The sequence below is a fragment of the Stomoxys calcitrans genome, chromosome 1, assembly GCF_963082655.1.
Source record: "Stomoxys calcitrans chromosome 1, idStoCalc2.1, whole genome shotgun sequence".
NCBI lineage: Eukaryota > Metazoa > Arthropoda > Insecta > Diptera > Muscidae > Stomoxys > Stomoxys calcitrans.
The window spans coordinates 261,364,941-261,384,339 of record NC_081552.1 but is presented as its reverse complement, the minus strand read 5'-3'; the positions used below and the strand labels follow the sequence as shown (position 1 = coordinate 261,384,339).

General features: G+C 38.5%; 1 protein-coding gene across 1 annotated transcript in view; it reads right to left on the bottom strand.

Annotated features, from left to right (window-relative positions):
* The window catches only part of LOC106093653 (RYamide receptor), a 100,436-nt gene extending 90,075 nt beyond the window's left edge, over positions 1-10,361 (bottom strand). Inside the window, exon 1 of the mRNA XM_059369322.1 lies at positions 10,109-10,361. The gene's annotated coding sequence lies outside the window, so the exon portion shown is untranslated. The remainder of the gene's footprint in view (positions 1-10,108) is intronic.
* Positions 10,362-19,399: the final 9,038 nt, after the last annotated feature.

Here is a 19,399-nt window from a genome sequence, read left to right as displayed (position 1 = left end):
GTAATGGGTCCTCCTATGATCCACCCAAAAACGGTGTCCTGCGCTAAAAGTGATCCACAGGATTTCATAGTACCGCCTTTTGTGTATATAAGGGGTCCAATATCTAATCCGATTAACATGTCCACGGGTCGACTTTCAAAGAATCGAGGGTCCGCGAGACTAAGGTGTGCAAAATCTCCAAATTGATTTTGCCTTAAATCGTGTGTTGGTAAATGAGAAGGTAGGGTCTTTAAGACTGGTGCCCAAACCTCCAGCTCAAAACTAGGATTTACTCGTGAGCAAAGATTGAAGACGCAAGCTTTTGTCGATGTTTCAGAAACTGCGTCGCTTAAACCTGTGACGTGAATTAAATTCTTAACTGTTGGAAGTTGTAGTTTGTTTCTAATTTTCTCTGAAATGAAAGTTGATTGTGACCCAGGATCGATGATTGCCCTGGCATCATATCTATGTCCTCTAGATTTGATTTGAACTATTGCTGTGAACAAAAGTGTCTCTTTGGGTTGCGGAGTGGGTCTGATTTCCTGAAGTGTCAAAGTCGTTGAACAAGGTGCTTCTAAACAAGGTGTGGACTGTATATTTGGCGATACCGATGGTTGTACTAGGGTGGTTAAAGCGGCAGCACTGGTACTAGGGCGTGCGTATTCGCTAACCGGTTGAGCTAGGGTGGTAGGATCAGTAGCACTGGTGCTAGGTCGTGCTTCCTGTCTACCGGGTTGAACTAAAGTGTTGAGAGCGGCAGCACTTGTGCTGGGTCGTGCTCCGTCTCGTTGGAGTGTGCCTGTTGTAGGGTACTGGGTCTGGTTGCCTTTATGTATCAAACTGTGGTGTCGTTGACTACATTCCCTACAACTAAAACGACTTTTACACTCCCTGACTCCATGATCCGAAGAAAGGCAGTTATAGCAAAGATGACTGGTCTTAACAATGTTTATTCGATCGTTGATCGACCTTTCTAGAAATTGAGGACATTCTCGCAAAGAATGATTGGATTTACAAAGTTGACAAACCGGTTTGTTATTCTGAGCATTATAGTGTGATTGTGTGTTGTTGCTGGGTCTTGAGCCCGTGTTCTTGAAATTGGGATTTACATTTGTTTGAAAACTATTAACTCGCTTTTCCCGCTTATCGTACTCCGATCTGGGTTGATTATATCTCGAATATTGTGGCTTGATATTGCCGACTGATTCTAGGGTCTTGAATTTATGGGTCAAAAATACATCTAGTTGATTCCACGATGGAAGAGACGAACAATCTGCTAGGCTGCTTTCGAATTCTTCTAAAAATATTCTTGGTAGTTTGGTTGACACAAGATAAACTAAGATTGGGTCCCATCCCCCCGTTTCTACTTCAAGGGTCTGTAAAGTTTGGGTACAACTACCTATAGTGCGCTGTAATTTCTGGATTGTTGACGCGCTATCAACGGAAACCGAAGGTAAATTAAAAAGAGCTCGCAATTGCTCATTTACCTGCATGCGTTTATTTTCGTACCTATGAACGAGATTTCTCCACGCTATGTCGAAACCCTCATGGGTCAGTGGAACATTGGAAATTATTTCGCGGGCTTCTCCTGCTGTTTTCTGGGTTAAGTGAAACAACTTCTCGACTTTACTTAATTTTGAATTGTTAATGTAAATTGCTGAAAATAAATCCCTAAAGGTAGGCCATTCGCGATATCCCCCTTTAAAAACATCTGTGTCACAGGGCGGCAATCTTAGAGCTGGTGAAAAATCATTAGTGTCTCGCTGTTGGGTCATCGATATTCTCTCCTGTTTTTCTTGATCTTGTTGCTCGTTAAGGGCCAAAATTTCTCCGTTAAGAGAGCTTAAACACCGTTTATAAGTTTCTAGTGCCTGTTTGTAGCTATTTCGAAGCTTAGTTTTATCTATAGGTGTCTCATCCTTTTCCGGAATGCGATCCCTACAATCTAAGTATGCCTTCTTGATTTGATCCCATAAAGAATTGAGTTCTACCCGCGTGATTTCTAACGAATGTATATTATCATCCGACTTAGCCGCGGAGTAAACGGTCTCAAAATCCACTAAATCATCCACACAGTTTACAAATCTTTCGCGTAAATTCTTATCCATTTTGTAATTGGCTTGTATATGTTTTAAATAGGGTCAAAAACTATAAAACCAAGGAAAATTTTACAACAAAATGTCCTAAAAAAAAAACTGGTTATTTGTAGAAATCAAATCTATTTCAAAAAAACCTAATGCGAGAAAAAAAAATGTGTGTCTTGATGATGGGTCAAATTCACTTGGATCAAATTAATTTGGGTCAAAATTAATTGGTCCGGTTCGAAGGACCAAATGTTTGGGTTCAAACTAAGGGTTTTGCCTTCCGAAATAAAACATAGGAAGTTTTATGTTTAAAATTCAAATGTGGTGGTGATTGTTTATTGTGATGTTCTTTTCTATGTTATTTAAATTCATTAGTTATAAGTAGATCGTAGTGTTTAAGTAGCAAATATTTAGGTTTAGATAGCACAATTCATAGATTTAAGTAGCAGTAGTAAGTAGATTAAAATTTAAATTATGAGTATAGTTGATTGTAGTAGATAGACATTGTATTTAACAGGTGGGGGGTTTGCAATATTAGAATTAGTTGGTGTTGTATGTTGTGTCCCGCACTTATGGTTGTTGTGATGTTGCAATTGTGGGTCGAGTGTAGATTTGGTTTTTGAGTCGGTTGTTATTGTGTCACTTTGTATCTAAAATGTTAAATATATTAGTTCACTGTTTCAAAGTTTATTGTTGCAATGTTCACTCTAGTTATATATGTTTGTATGTATGTTCACTTTTTACTTTTCACTTCACTTGGGTTTTCACTTTGAGGGGGAGAGAATACGATGCGCGGGTTTGAGATTTAAAACGAGACTGATCTTTTTCTGGTTGTTGCTTGTCACTTGGACCCCGCGAAAACGGTCAACTTTCCAAGCTACAAGCAACAATTCCAGGTAAACAAATATGAAATCAAGGCGGAATCAGCGATTAAGAACTTACTTCAATGTACCGTTATGCACAGTGGGTCATGTGCATACGTGAACGCATGTCTGCACATGGGTGCACATGACTTCATGTTCAAACGTACCTTGAACAAACCGAATTGAACCATGGTTGGCACAGTTGATAAAAGTTATAACAAAACTCTTCATACTAAATTTCAGGCAAATCGGATGAGAATTGCGCCCTCTAGTGGCTTAAGAAATCAAGATCCAAGATAGGTTTATATGGCAGCTAAATCAGCTTATGAACCGATTTAAACCATACTTATCACAGTTGTAACAAAACACCTTGTGCCAAATTTCAGCCAAGAAGAGAATAAGAATTGCGCCCTCTAGTGGCTCAAAAAGTCAAGATCGATTTTATGTCAACTATGTCAAAACATGGACCGATAACCCACTTACAATCCCCACCGACCTACACCGATAAGAAGTATTTGTGCAAAATTTCAAGCGCCTAGCTTTACTCGGCAGACGAAGGGACGTGGCTAGATCAACTTCAAATGTCAAGACGATCAAGAATATATATAATTTAATGGGTCTTGGACGAATATTTGGAGGCGTTACAAACGGAATGATAAAATAAGTATACCCCCATCCTATGGTGGAGGGTACAACAATACTTCAATAGATCCAGTAGGGGATACTTCTCTCATATCAATAAGTTCAAACCAATTACAGGTTTAAGCTCAATGATAAGGGACACCCTTTTTATACCCACCACCGAAGGATGGTCGTATATTCATTTTGTCATTCCGTTTGCAACACATCGAAATAACCATTTTCTACCCTATCAAGTATATATATTTTTGATCAGCGTAAAAATCTAAGACGATCTAGGCATGTATTGGGTTGCCCAAAAAGTAATTGCGGATTTTTTAAAAGAAAATAAATGCATTTTTAATAAAACTTAGAATGCATTTTAATCATATATACTTTATTTACACTTTTTTTCTGAAGCAAGCTAAAAGTAACAGCTGATAACTGACAGAAGATAGAATGCAATTACAGAGTCACAAGCTGTGAAAAATTTGTCAACGCCGACTATATGAAAAATCCGCAATTACTTTTTAGGCAACCCAATACGTCCGTCTATCTAGCCATGTCCGCCTATATAGACCGATCCGGCGATTTAGGGTCTTAGGCCCATAAAAGCCATATTCATTATCCGAACTTCCTGAAGTTTGAGACAATGAGTTGTGCTAGGCCCTTCAATATCCTTCTTCAATTTGGCTCAGATTTGGATATAGCTGCCATATAGACCGATCCGCTGATTTAGGGTCGTCAGCTTATGAAAGCCACATTTATTATCCGAATTTGCTGACATTTGGGAAATCCTTCTTCAATTTGGCCCAGATCGGTCCAGATTTGGATATAGCTGCCATATAGACCGATTTCCCGATTTAAGGCTTTGGGCCCATAAAAGGAGCATTTATTGTCCAACTTCGCCGAAATTCGGGACTGTGAGTTAAGTTAAGCCCCTCGACATACTTCTGCAATATTGCACAGATTTGTCCAGATTTGAATATAGCTGCCATATAGACCGATCTCCCGATTTAGTGTTTTGGGTCCATAAAAGGCGCATTTATTGTCCGATGTCGCCGAAATTGGGGACAGTGAGTTGTGTCAGGCCCTTCGACAACCTTCTTCAATTTGTCTCAGATCGGTCCAGATTTGGATATAGCTGCCATATCAACAGATCTCTCGATTTAAGGTTTTGGGGCCATAAAAGGCGCATTTATTGTCCGATTTCGCGGAAATTTGTGACAGTGCTTTGTGTTAGGTCCTTCGACATCTTTCTTCACTTTGGCTCAGATCGGTTTAGATTTGGACATAGCTGCCATATAGACAGATCTCTCGATTTAAGGTTTTGGGGCCATAAAAAGCGCATTTATTGTCCGATTTCGCCGAAATTTGTAACAGTGACTTCAGATCGGTTTATTTTTGGATATAGCTACTAAAAAGACCAATATTTTGTTATACACAATTGAACAATGACTTTGGTGCAAATCGGAACATATTTCGATATAGCTGCTAAGCATAAGTTATGAATTGTTCACCAGGTTTTGACGAAAGGTGGTTTACATATATACCCGAGGTTGTGGGTATCTAAAGTTCGGCCTGGCCGAACTTAACGCCTTTTTTCTTGTTTTTCTTCACTTATTTCATTTTATTGAAATTAGCATGTATTTGCATAATACCTAGATTTTACAAAATGCTATTCAATTTTAACTTATTTGATACTACGATAGTAACATATATTGTAATACTATTATATTTTAATAGGCCAGTTGTGAACAATATTTTCCATGGAAAAGTTAATGAAAGGAAAATTTGTTAATTGAAGTAGAAATTATTATGCTGAACCTTATTGATGTAAACATTTGAAGAATACATTTATTAACAACCAACTGAGATTTATATTTGCCCTGGAAGTTTCACATCAAATGCTTTTAAAAATACTCATTAGAATAATGCATTGTCTATTTTAGCATAATAACAACATTGAGTTACATATTCTGTACAAAAATTGTTTAGATTCCATATATGTAAATAATCTCACAAGAGAAGAAGAACACCTGAAGACAATTTTAATTTCGCAAATAAAGGCATTGCTCTTCGCATATGAGCATTTCCAGGACAAGGGACATAACACCCTTACAGCATTGTAATTATTTGACGTATGGTATTTATTTTTTAATTAGCTCCAAATATATGGAGATACAGAGGTCTAAATGGCAATTATATCCTAATATAGCTGATCTACAACATATTTGGCTCAGATATCGAGGAATCTAATAATACTCAAAACTCCAAATGCTAAATGATAAATCTGATCAAATATAAGCTAATTATGATGTCATCAGTTTATTGGACAGCTAAATCCATACATGATCCTATGTGGATAATATTCGGCACAAATGTCGAAGAATTTACACCAACTCACAGCTCCAAATATAGTCAATATTGGGTAATAATGGCTCAGGACTTTAAATTGGAAGATCGGCCGATAAAACGACTATTTTCAAGTATGGACTGAGCTAGACCATATTCTTCACGGCTGTCGGTGTAAGTAACCCCCATATGATTTTTGAGATCATAGAAGCCACAATCAATTCCCTTTTTGTAACAAAATAGTTCTTATACAAACTGAGTAAACAAGGTTTGATTTTTATCGAAATCCATGGTGGTGGGCAACCAAGATTTGGTCCAGCCCAACTTAAAACTTTTTACTTGTTTCATACTACTACTGCCATTTATATATCAGGCCGGTTTATTTTAGGACCGCCCACATACTTGGTATCACTTCATATCAACTACTACTAAATTTCCCATGAACATTCCAATAAGGAACAGGGGATACTTCTCCCATAACAATGAGTGCAGTGCTATTAAAGTACACACGTTATGATAGGAGGCCTACTTTTTTATTCCGAGTCCGAACGGCATGCCGCTTGGCGACTCCATTTGGTAGAGAAGTTTTAACATGGCAGGATACCCTGCAAATGTACCCAGCATTAGGGGAGAACCACCGCTGAAAATGTTTTTTTTTTATTTATTTGCTCAAATGGTAGCCAAGCCCTAAGACCTTATTTGGCTAATGGCCATCATTTAATTTAAAATATTATAAATTTTTTTTCTTAAGTATAAATATATAATAATGAATGACTACTCAGTTGATGTTTACGCCGGGATTTGAACCCAGGCGTCATTGGCGGACATGCTAACCTCTGCGCCACGGTGAACTCTTCAGCAAATGCTGTTAAATAATAATCTGTGGTCCATATAATGATATCGACCAATTTAAAGTATTTAGAGTATCTTATAGTCGGTGTCGCCCAACCTTTGCCTCTTCTAACTGTCTTCAATTTGCTTTGGCCTTTTGTTATTTCCATATTGTCTATGGGTATGCACTTGACAGTAAAAAGAGACAACTGTTTTACAAATTCAGAGCTGTCATCAGCTTTCTTTAGAACTACGAGCAGAAGAACTTCCTATGTTCGGACAATGAGATTTTGTATACAATAGATCATCACGAAATGTAAATGCATTATGAATGGCCGCTTTGTATGACAATGTTTTTATGCAAATTTAGTGACAACAATTCTCATTTATCGGCAGCAAACTTATGGCAAAAAAAAAGTTCTAAAGATGAACCTGGTGTACATACTTTTCATGCCCACCATTATAGAAACATAAATCATCGACCCTGTAAAACCTATACATATGCCTGATTATTGTAAAATTCCAATTTTGCGCCAAGTGTTTTGTTATGAGTTCCAATGATCGTACCAAGTATGTTTCAAATCGGTGTATAACCTGATATAGCTCCCAAATAAGCCGATCTTCCGATATGACATATTGAGCCACAAGAGCTGCAATGTCTATCCGATTTGGCTGAATCTTTGCAAGTGATGTTCTGTTATAACTTCCAGCAATCGTCAGAAGTATTGTTCGAATCGGTGTTTAATCTGATATAGCTCCAATCAGGCCTGAAGCAAGGATTTCATTTCGGCATGAGCTCACATCGCTATGGCTCTAAATCGAAACAATGTTTTTTATACCCACCACCGAAGGATGGAAGGATATTCATGTAGTCATTCCGTTTGCAACACATCGAAATATCCATTTCCGACCCTATAAAGTGTGTGTATTCTTCGTAAAAATCTAAGACGATCTAGCCATGTCCGTCTGTCTGTCAGTTGAAATCACGCTACAGTCTTAAAAAAACAAAGATATTGAGCTGAAACTTTGCACCGACTCTTTTTTCTTCACAGCCAGGTTAAGTTCGAAGGTGGGCTATATGGGACTATATCTTAATACGGCCCCCTCATAGACCGGATGCGGATTTAAAGTCTTCAGCCCATACAAGCCACATTTATTGTCCGATTTTGCTGAAATTTGGGACAGTGAGTAGGATGGGGGTATACTAATTTCGTCATTCTGTTTGTAACACCTCGAAATATGCGTCTCAGACCCCATAAAGTATAAATACTTTCTTAATCGTCATGTCATTTTAAGTCGATCTAGCCATGTCCGTCCGTCTGCCCCTCCGTCCGTCTGTCGGTCGAAAGCACGCAAACTTTGGAAGCAGTAAAGCTAGCCGAGCTGAACTTTTGCACAAATTCTTTTTATTAGTGCAGGTCGGTTGGGATTGTAAACAGGCCAAATCGGTCCATGTTTTGATATAGCTGTCATATAAACTGATCTTGGGTCTTGACTTCTTGAGCCTCTAGAGGGCGCAATTCTCATCCGATTTGACTGAAATTTTGCACGTGGTATTTTGATATCGCTTCCAATAAGTGCGATAAGTACGGTTCAAATCGGTAAATGTTTTGATATAGCTGCCACATACACCGATCCGGCGTCTTGACTTCTTGAGACTCTAGAGGGGCAATTCTCGTCCGATTTGACTGAAATTTTGCACGTAGTGTTCTGGTATCACTTCCAACAACTGTGCTAACTATGATTAAAATCAGTTTATGTTTTGATATGGCTGCCGTATAAACCGATCTTGGATCTTAACTTCTTGAACCTCTAGAAATTTTGAACATAGTGTTTTGGTGCCACTTCCAACAACTGTGTTAAGTATGATTCAAATCGGCTCATAGTTTGGTATAGCTGTAACATAAACCGATCTTGGATCTTGACTTCTTGAGCCCATAGAGCGCGCAATTCTGATCCGATTTGGCTGAAATATAGCATGAGGTGTTTTGTTATGACTTCTAATAACTGTGCTAAGCATGGCGCAAATCGGTACACAACCTTATATAGCTGCCATATAAACCAATCTAGGATCTCGATTTCTTGAGCCTCTAGAGGGCGCAACTCTCATCCGATTTGGAAAAAACTTTTGTACAAAGCTTCTCTCATGACGTTCATCAGATCAATGGCGTGATACAGCTTCCATATAAACCTATCTCCCGATTTATCTTCATTTATCTTATCCGAATGAACTGAAATATTACACAATGACTTCTACAATGTTCAGCATTCATTTATGGTCCGAATCGGACTATAACTTGATATAGCTCCAATAGCATAACAGTTCTTATTCAACATTCTTTGTTTGCCTAAAAAGAGATACCGCGCATAGAACTCGACAAATACGATCTATGGTGGAGGTAATATAAGATTCGGCCCGGCCGAACTTAGCACGCTCTTACTTGTTCAGTTTGGCCCAGATCGGCCCAGATTTGGATATAGCTGCTGTATAGACCGATTTATGGTCTTGGGCCCCTAAAAGGCGCATTTATTGTCCGATTTCGCTGAAATTCAAAACACAGAGTTGTGTTAGGCCCTTCGACATTTATTTTCAATTTGGCTCAGATGGGTCCAAAATTGGATATTGCTGCCATATAGACCGATCTCACGATTTAAAGTCGATATTGCCAAAATTTGGGACAGTGAGTTGTGTTACGCCTTTTACCTTTTTACTTGTTTTTGAAATGACATAGTTCCTCACAAATGTCGCGAGCATTAGAAGGGGATTACCTACTACTAAATTAACTTACTACCATGAACATTCCACTAAGGAACAGGGGATGCTTCTTTCATATCAATGAGTGCAGTCCGATTAAAGTTTAAGCTCACTGATAAGGGGCCTTCTTTTCTGACCAAGTCTGAAAGGCGGCGTGCAGCATAGCGACACCGATTTGTTTGGAATTTTGTGCCTTAGTTGAATGCTAAGCATGATTAAAGGCCGACCGAACTTATTTTAGGCTGAGTAAATATTCCCTAAAGAACGATTATATAAGGGGAAACAATTTATTGCACTATTTACTTTCGTTAAAAGTTTACCAGCAAAGCCAAATTAGTTTACCTCCTATCAAAATCTAGGGTAGACCGGGTACCTTTTATAAACTTTTATTCGCCATTTTTAAGCTTCCTTAAAGAAATGTGATTGTAATGTCTTTAATTAGCTTGAATACTTGCATCACTTTTAGCCTTTTTCAAATTAAAATCCATCATCTAAATAAACAGCCGCACATGATTTATGGCTGCATCATTCGAAGTAACAACCAAAGCAAATAAACCATTAAAGAGCTGCAGGAGGTTGGAAATTATTGATGACAGACATTAGCCAATCAATGTAATACTAACTTGGTTTTATGGTTTCCAGCCACAGCATTTGTGCACGTTCCTTGGCAGATTTACTTTTTGTTTCTGGAAATGGATAATTGCAACTTAACTTAATTCGAGGTAATCTATCTTTCGATCTTTTCTCTTCTAGGGGGCAGCAAAAGGTTGCCAGGGGAATGCGAGTGATTTTGTATCGTTAATTTGAAATCAATAATTTGCCCACACTTCCTCTACCGGCACACAACACAAACGTCTCACTTCAAACGAAAATCACAACAACATAACATTCATCACACCGAAATGTTGTGGTTAATTCAAATATAATATTTATTTATTTATTTATTCTATCTCCTCCATTCACTGGAATATCATCACGTTCACTTTCGTCGGTGGGGAAACAAAAAAAAAAAAAAAGAAAAAACACATAAAAAATCATTCGCGGAAAAACCAAAGAAAAACTTGTAGCAACCCGTCTGTAGAGGACTCTCGATGAAGATAAGCAAAAGAGTCTTTCTGCGAATTCTGACCATAAAATCCACGATTTTACGATTATTGTTCCCAAGCACAAATCATTTGATGAGAATTCCCATTAAGGTTGGAACAGGCAACTTTGAAACGATATTCGTTAGCTACTTTAACTTTGTTCTACTAATCACTACGTGCGGGAAAGGCCGTGGTGAGCGACACACTTTTTCCATGACTGTCTACCGAAAACGTCAATTAACGACTGACGCCAAATCGTAAGCCTACGAAGAATGAACCTCCCTTCGTACAATGTGTTGTATGGAGAAATTCTTTGTTATTCACTTTCGATGGCGGCACATCGCAAAGCACTATTTTATCAGTGCATAATGGCTTGGTCGATACAACACAACCTACGAATATGCCAACCCTATGAATGAAAGCACCAGCGGCGGGAGAGTGAGAGTCACAAATACTCATTTATTTGTTTAAGGTTGGGAGCCTCCTGTTGAGCTCTAGAGGGTAAAACAACAATAACAAAATGCGATCTGCCACATAGAGCAACATAATCAGAGCTGCCACAAGAAGAAATCATAAGAATTATAATTCATTATACCCTACACCACCACTGTGGTACAGGGTATTATAGATTTGTGCATTTGTTTGCAAGGCCAAGTAGGAGAAGATCAGTAATAAAACAATCCACCCCACTCAATTTTTATACCCACCACCGACGGATGGGGGTATATTCATTTTGTCATTCCGTTTGCAACACATCGAAATATCCATTTCCCACCCTATAAAGTGTATATATTCTTGATCAGCGTAAAAATCTAAGACAATCTAGACATGTCCGTCCGTCTGTCTGTTGAAATCACGCTACGGTCTTCAAAAATAAAGATATTGAGCTGAAATTTTGCACAGGTTCTTTTTTTGTCCATAAGCAAGTTAAGTTCGAAGATGGGCTATATCGGACTATATCTTGATATAGCCCCCATATAGACCGAACCGCCGATTTAGGGTCTTAGGCCAATAAAGGCCACATTTATTATCCGATTTTGCTGAAATTTGGGACAGTGAGTTGTGTTAGGCCCTTCGATATTCTCCGTCAATTTAGCCCAGATCGGTCCAGATTTGGATATAGCTGCCATATAGACCGATCCTCCAATTTAGGGTCTTAGGCCCATAAAAGCCACATTTATTATCGGATTTTGCTGAAATTCGGGACAGTTAGTTGTGTTTGGCCCTTCGACATCCTCCGTCAAGTTGACCCAGATCGGTTTAGATTTGGATATAGCTGGCATATAGACCGATCCTCCGATTTAGGGTCATAGGCCCATAAAAGCTACATTTATTACCCGATTTTGCTGAAATTTGGGACAGTGAGTTGTCTTAGGCCCTTCGAAGTCCTCCGTCAATACGGTAGAGATCGGTTCAGATTTGGATATAGCTGCCATATAGACCGATCCTCCGATTTAGGGTCATAAACCCATAAAAGCTACATTTATTATCCGATTATAGAAAATTTGGGACAGTGAGTTGTATTAGGCCCTTCAACATCCTCCGTCAATTTGGCTCAGATCGGTCCAGATTTGGATATACCTGCCATATAGACCGATCTCTCGGTTTTAGGTTTTGGGGCCATAAAAAGCACATTTATTCTCCGATGTTGCCGAAAATTGGGACAAAGAGTTAAGTTAAGCCCCTCCCCATATTTCTGCAATTTGGTCTAGATCGTTCAAGATTTGCATATAGCTGCCATATAAACCGATCTCTCGATTTAAAGTCTTGCCCCCTTAAAAGGGGGCCGATTGCACTGAAATTTGACACACTGACTTATGTTATGCTTTTCGACATCCGTGTTCAGATTGGTTTATTTTTAGATATAACTACTTAAAAGACAATATTTTGTTATATACAATTGAACAATAACTTTTACTTAATATTATCTGGTCCAAATCGGAACATAGCTGCTATGGGGCATAAGGTATGAATTTTGCACCGGATTTTGAGGAAAGGTGGTTCACATATATATCCGAGGTGGTGGGTATCCAAAGTTCGGCCCGGCCGAACTTAACGCCTTTTTACTTGTTTTTTAAACATCTGACCAAAATTGTGGCCTCTACAGTCTTAAAACTCCATATCGGAGGAAAGTTATATATGGGAACTATATTAAAATTAAAGTCAATAGCGTTCGTCCTTGGGCCAAAAATGTGATATGTGCAAAAATTTCATGACAATCAGACAATAAATGCGACCTGTACCTTGATCACAACAATACATGGACAGACAGACAGACGGACATAGCTAGATCGAATCAGGAAGCGGTTCTAAGTCGATCGGTATACTTATCAATGGGTCTAGCTCTTCTCCTTCTTAGCTTTGAAAACAAATGCCCAAACTTATAATACCCTGTAAAACGGGGGTGGTGAATATCAAAATATCGTTTAATGCAACGAATTTGACTTTGAAACAAGGAGAAAACTCTTGAAAATAGAAGCGTCTATATATGTTAATATTTTTAATACTATTATATAAATTAACAAATAGAATTCAAACAAGTAAAAGCGTACTAAGTTCGGCCGGGCCGAATCTTATATACCCTCCACCATGGATCGCATTTGTCGAGTTCTTTTCCCGGCATCTCTTCTTAGGCAAAAAAGGATATAAGAGAAGATTTGCTCTGCTATTAGAGCGATATCAAGATATGGTCCGGTTTGGACCACAATTAAATTATATGTTGGAGACCTGTGTAAAATGTCAGCCAATTCGAATAAGAATTGCGCCCTTTGGGGGCTCAAGAAGTAAAATAGAGAGATCGATTTATATGGGAGATGTATCGGGCTATAGACCGATTCAGACCATAATAAACACGTATGTTGATGGTCATGAGGGAATCCGTCGTACAAAATTTCAGGCAAATCGGATAATAATTGCGCCTTCTAGAGGCTCAAGAAGTCAAGACCCAAGATCGGTTTATATGGCAGCTATATCAGGTTATGAACCGATTTGAACTATTCTTAGCACAGTTGTTGAAAGTTAAAACAAAACATGTCATGCAAAATTTCAGCTAAATCGGATAATAATTGCGGCCTCTAGTGGCTCAAGAAGTAAAGACCCCTAACAAGTTTATATGACAACTATATGAGCTTATGGACCGATTTGAACCATTCTCAATGCAGTTGTTGGAAATGATATCAAAACACTACCTGCAAAATTTCAGTTAAATCGGATGAGAATTGCGCCCTCTAGAGGCTTAAGAAGTTCAGACCCAAGATCGGTTTATATGGTAGCTATATCAGGTTATTGACCGATTTGATCCATGCTAAGCACAGTTGTTGGAAGTTAAAGCGAAGCATGTCGTACAAATTTTCATTCCAATCGGATAAGAATTGCGCCCTCTAGAGGCTCCAGAAGTCAAGACCCAAGATCGGTTTATATGGCAGCTATATCAAAACGTGGATCGATATAGCCCAACCGACCTGCTCTAATAAGAAGTATTTGTGCAAAATTTCAAGCGGCTAGCTTTACTCCTTCTCAAGTTAGCGTGCTTTCGACAGACAGACGGACGGACGGACATGGCTAGTTTGACTTAAAATGCCATGACGATCAAGAATATATATACTTTGTGGGGTCTTAGACGCATATTTCGAGGTGTTACAAACGGAATGACGAAATAAGTATACCCCCATCCCATGATGGAGGGTATAAAAATAGGATTTAAAGAATAAGTTTGATTCTATTTTCCAAAAAAAAAGTCGGCGGTGGTAATTCGAAATGGAAGATTGGGTCCCATAAGGTATAGAGACTCAAGTTTAAGGAGACTTTTTTAAAATAGGTTCGTTTCTTTGGCTTTAAATCGTCGCCAAAATCCTAGGATCAAAGAAAAAAATTTTACCTTCGAGTTTTCTTTTTATACCCCCCATCCTATGGTGGAGGGTAATTTTGTCACTCCGTTTAAAACACATTGAAATATTGTATTGAGACCCAATAATTCAACATATTCTTGATCCCCTTGACATTCTAAGTCGATTTAGCCCTGTCCATCCGTCTGTCGAAAGAACGCAAATTTTTTTAGGAATAAAACTAGGCATTTGAAATTTTGCACGAATCCTTGCTATTGGTTGGGATTGTAAATGGGCTAATCGGTCCATGCTTTGATATAGCTGCAATATAAACCGATCCTGAATCTTGACTTTTTGATCCGATTTGGCTGAAATTTTGCACAAAGTGCTTTGTTTAAACAACTGTGCCAAGTATGGTCCAATTCGATTCAAAACTTTATATAGCTCTCATATAAACCTATCTCGGATCTTGACTTCTTGAGCAGCTAGAGAGCTCAATTATTATCGGAATTTAGTGAAATTTTGCACGAAGTGTTTTGTTTAAACTTCCAGAAACTGTGATAAGTATGATCTAAATCGGTTTATCACCTGATATAGCTCCCATATAAACCGCTCACCTGATTTTACTTTCTGAGCCTCTACCGGACGCAATTATTATCCAATTTAACAGAAATTTGGTACAATAACATCCACTTTGGTCTCCAACAGCCAAACCAAGTATGGCCCCAGTCGGTTCATAGCTCCTATGTTTGCCGATAAAGAGATATCGGCCAAAGAACTTTACAAATGCAATCCATGGTGGAGGGCACATAAGATTCGGCCAAGGCGAACTTAGCACGCTTTTACTTGTTTGGTATAACCTTTGCATAGTTTGTGCTATTCAATAAGCTGAATGATGGCAACACTGTTCTAAACCTACCTTGCTGAATTAATTGTGTTTTTGTTTGTGGAAAAGAAAAGAATATAAGCGAAACTTTTCACCACACATACCCATTAACATCAAAGCACTTTGCGTTTGTTTACATTGAGATTAGGGATTACCTTAACACATTCATTGAAAAGTTATCGTTTTGTGTGGCCGATAAAAATCATATAACGAGGAATTAAATGTTTGTTTTGTTTTTCTTCATCATATACCACGGGGTGCGACCCTTAACACTTTAATTAATATATAAATAAATCATAAATTTGGTGTTTTATTACTTTTATCTAAAGTAGTTCTAATGCTTTACGAGCCAAAACAAAAATAAATTTGGGATCATTAAATGATCCGATCAGATGTGTGACACTGAACACTTGTATCGAGCGGATAAGAAGAAATGTAAATAATCTTTTATGTGCACATTAAAACTGCATTGGGAAAATTTGTGGATGTAGTAGACATCAATGAAATCCAATTAATGAAATTTCTTAAATCTCTCCAATGCAAAAGGTCAAAGGAGGAATACTTTTGTTTTTTAATTTGCACATAGTAAATTAAAAGTTTTTTTATTTAAACGCATCAAACAAATCAAAAGACAATAACTTTGGCCGAATCGAAACTTGAATACCCTAAACTACGGATTCTGGTAAAATTATACAAAAATAAGCTTTTGATAGGTGATTTATTTTGAAAAAAAGTTTATCGATAATGTTTATCGAAATTTGTGAAAATTTTGTCTAAAAACAAATTTTGTGTCTTGCAATTATTAAAAATTTCAAAAAAATCTTTATGGACATCTAGTTTTAGGGAAAATTTCATAGACATTTCGTGTTTGGAGAAAATTTCCTTGAAATGTTTTCCTTAAGAAAATTATTATCTTATTGACATTTAGTATTCAGAGAAGTCTGCATTGAAATTTCCTCTTTAAAATAAAATTCATGAGAATAAGGTCTTTAGAAATATTTTGACTTTATAGAAAGATACAGTAAAATGTTGCATTTCATTAAAAAATCTCATCGAAAATTTCAATTTTCTTTAATGAAAATTTCAAGGCAATTTTAGTTTTTTGAAGAAATTTTTAAAATTCAATATTTTGATAGAAAATGTTCTAACAGCTCAAGCTACTATCGGGGTCAGCAGCTGAGCTGCCAGACGATTTTACGTCATTTCGACGACTTTTTTGGCAGAATTTGGCCTTTTGACGCTTGATGGTTTTTCCCTTTAATCACTGTACGATTTGATAGTTTTTATACCCTACACCATAGTATGGGGGTACACCAATTTCGTCCTTCTGTTTGTAACACCTCGAAATATGCGTCTGAGACCCCATAAAGTATATATATTCTTGATCGTCATGTCATTTTAAATCGATCTAGCTATGTCCGTCCGTCCGTCTGTCTGTCGAAAGCACGCTAACTTTCGAAGAAGTAAGTGTAGGTCAGTTGGGATTGTGAATGGGCCAACTCGGTTCATGTTTTGATACAGCTGCCATATAAACCGATCTTGGGTCTTGATTTCTTCAGCCTCTAGAAGGCGGAACTCTCACACGATTTGACTGAAATGTTGCACGTGGTGTTTTGGTATCATTTCCAACAACTGCGCAAAGTATGGTTTAAATCGGTATATGTTTTGATATAGCTGCCATATAAACCGATCTTGGGGCTTGACTTCTTGAGCCTCTAGAGCGCGCAATTCTCATTCGATTTGGCTGTAATTTTTCGCGTGGTGTTTCGGTAGTCCCTCCCATTAACTGTGTCTTAAAAAAAAATTTATCAAAATACGTCTTTAGAAAAATTTCATTAAAATTTTGTGCTTCGAGCAAAATTAAAATGTATTCCGAATAAATTCAATCAAATTTTAGCTTTCGAGAAAATTGTATTAAAATTTTTTAAGAGAACATTTTATTAAAATTGTGTCTAGAAATTTGTCGCGTATACTAGAATATGATTTTGAAAACGGATTTAGATTGATGCTACGAGCTGACAGCTGTGAAATTCGGTTACCTTATTAGGAGGCAGCCACCGCTGCCTCCGTCCCGCTAAACCCTGGCAGGGCTTAGATAACGGTCTGTGCCTTGTAACCATTAAATTGGCTATGTATGTTCTGTTAGCTATAAACATATGTACCCATAAAGTATTCTGCCAACTCTCGCGAGAGCCTCACTGCATGCAAACGGACCCCTTGGGAAAAACAAAAGAGGCGACTAAATTTTCGGATACAGATAACGACTCTTTGTTGGAATCCAATCAAACTGGAAACACCAACCAACACAGCAACAGAGGAGCTGGAATCGATCTTTGGAAGGAGATCGAAATTACTCCTATTACCGGTAAATTCTCTATGAGCCTCCGAGTCCATTGTCGAGAAAGAAAAGGGAGTTAAAAGTGTGGCGTTTGATTGCATCCCAGAAGAGGACCAGTACTATTAGACAAGAATTAATCTTGAAGATTGAACTTTCAGAGTATGAAGCACTCCGAAAATGCAAGAAAGTCCGTAGCTAAATGCGACTGGCCAACGCCAGGCAAAAAACTAACAGCAGAGATGTATAAAACAATGTGTCAGAGATAGAGCAACTCTTGGACATCATAGAAAGCTACCGCAAAAACTGGAGCGGAGAAGCAGAAACAACAAAGTAGGCTAAAAATAGCAGAGAATCCTATGACATCGTATAACATGTCGATGTATTCGAAGGTGCAAAATAAGAGGAGCGAAATGAGTCTAGTCGATGATAAACCCTTCAAGAAGAAAGAGGAAAAAGCTGTAGAATTGAGAGTACCAAATTGAGACTACCTAAAGAGGCAGAGACGCCAAAGTATACTTCGCGGTTGCGGAGGAAACTACTAGCATCAAACCCAGGCTGTGACTGGAGGAAGAAATTATAATGCCGACAGAAGCGCACGGCTATATAGACGTGCTTAGGGGCCTTGGGCGATATTCGAAACCGGAGGAAACCGAAGTCGCCATCCGCTTCTTCCAGAAACATTCTCCTCGTGATGGGCAGAGATGGAAATAAGGAGTCACTGAAGGGCACCTTTAAGGAGGTTGCAGTTATGCAAGACCACCGCACCACCGCCGCAGAGATTACTGTTGAAGTGATCAAGGTAACGGGGACCACAGCTGAAAAAATGACTGTGCTACTAATTACACTTAATTTCAGGGAGCAGAAATGGGCCTTAGTCTAGCAGGCTCTTGATAGGAATGACGAATTTTCAGCTGAAACTTCGGGATGAGAGGAAATTCTGCTTCAGGTATTTTGGACCGAAACATCTACAAAGGGAATGCAAGGAACCCGATAGGAAAGGAACGGGAACAATATTAAATGTGTGGACACAAGATGAAGGGGTGCACTAACCCTCTGAAATGTTGTGCATGTGTACCTACCTGGCTCAGGAAGATGGAGGCATACATCAGGCATGGTAAGAATAGTTCAGGCCAATATGCACAGGAGTAGGATCGCACTTGAAACTCGATAAGATCAAAGATACAATGCGAGAATTGGACGTGCATGTCATTGTAGCTGACGATTTCTACTCTCGAGCGATAGAAGGGGCATGACAACGACTAACCCAAGAGGAAGACGAGTTCTAGACATGGTTGCAAGAACTGGTTTACTCGGTGTAAACAGTGGATGTACTGGACGTTCTGTTGACAGTGGGACGAGTGATGGGCATCAAAGAGAACGGATGCGTAGAACCACACTGTATGAAATGACGCAATATCTGCTCAACGAAGTAACTGCATTAAACTGAGATGCAGATACACGAGAGCTCACCGCAGGAGTGCAGCTGAAATAGAACACACTCTATACAACGAGGCTAAAAAGTTACTCCCTGCTGTAATAGAAAAGAGCAAGAAAGAAAAGTGGAAGGAATTAAGAGGAATATATAAACCGAAATCCTTGGAGCTTCGGTTACAAAATTGTGACGGAAGAGCAATGGATAATATAGTCCACACACTCTTTCCCTGACACGACCGTAGAGAAGATGAAGTTTACGAACCCACTGACAACAAAAGCAGAGCAGGTCTGGAATGCGGCACGCAACCACCAGAGCACAAAAGCCCTCGGTCATGGTGGAATACCTT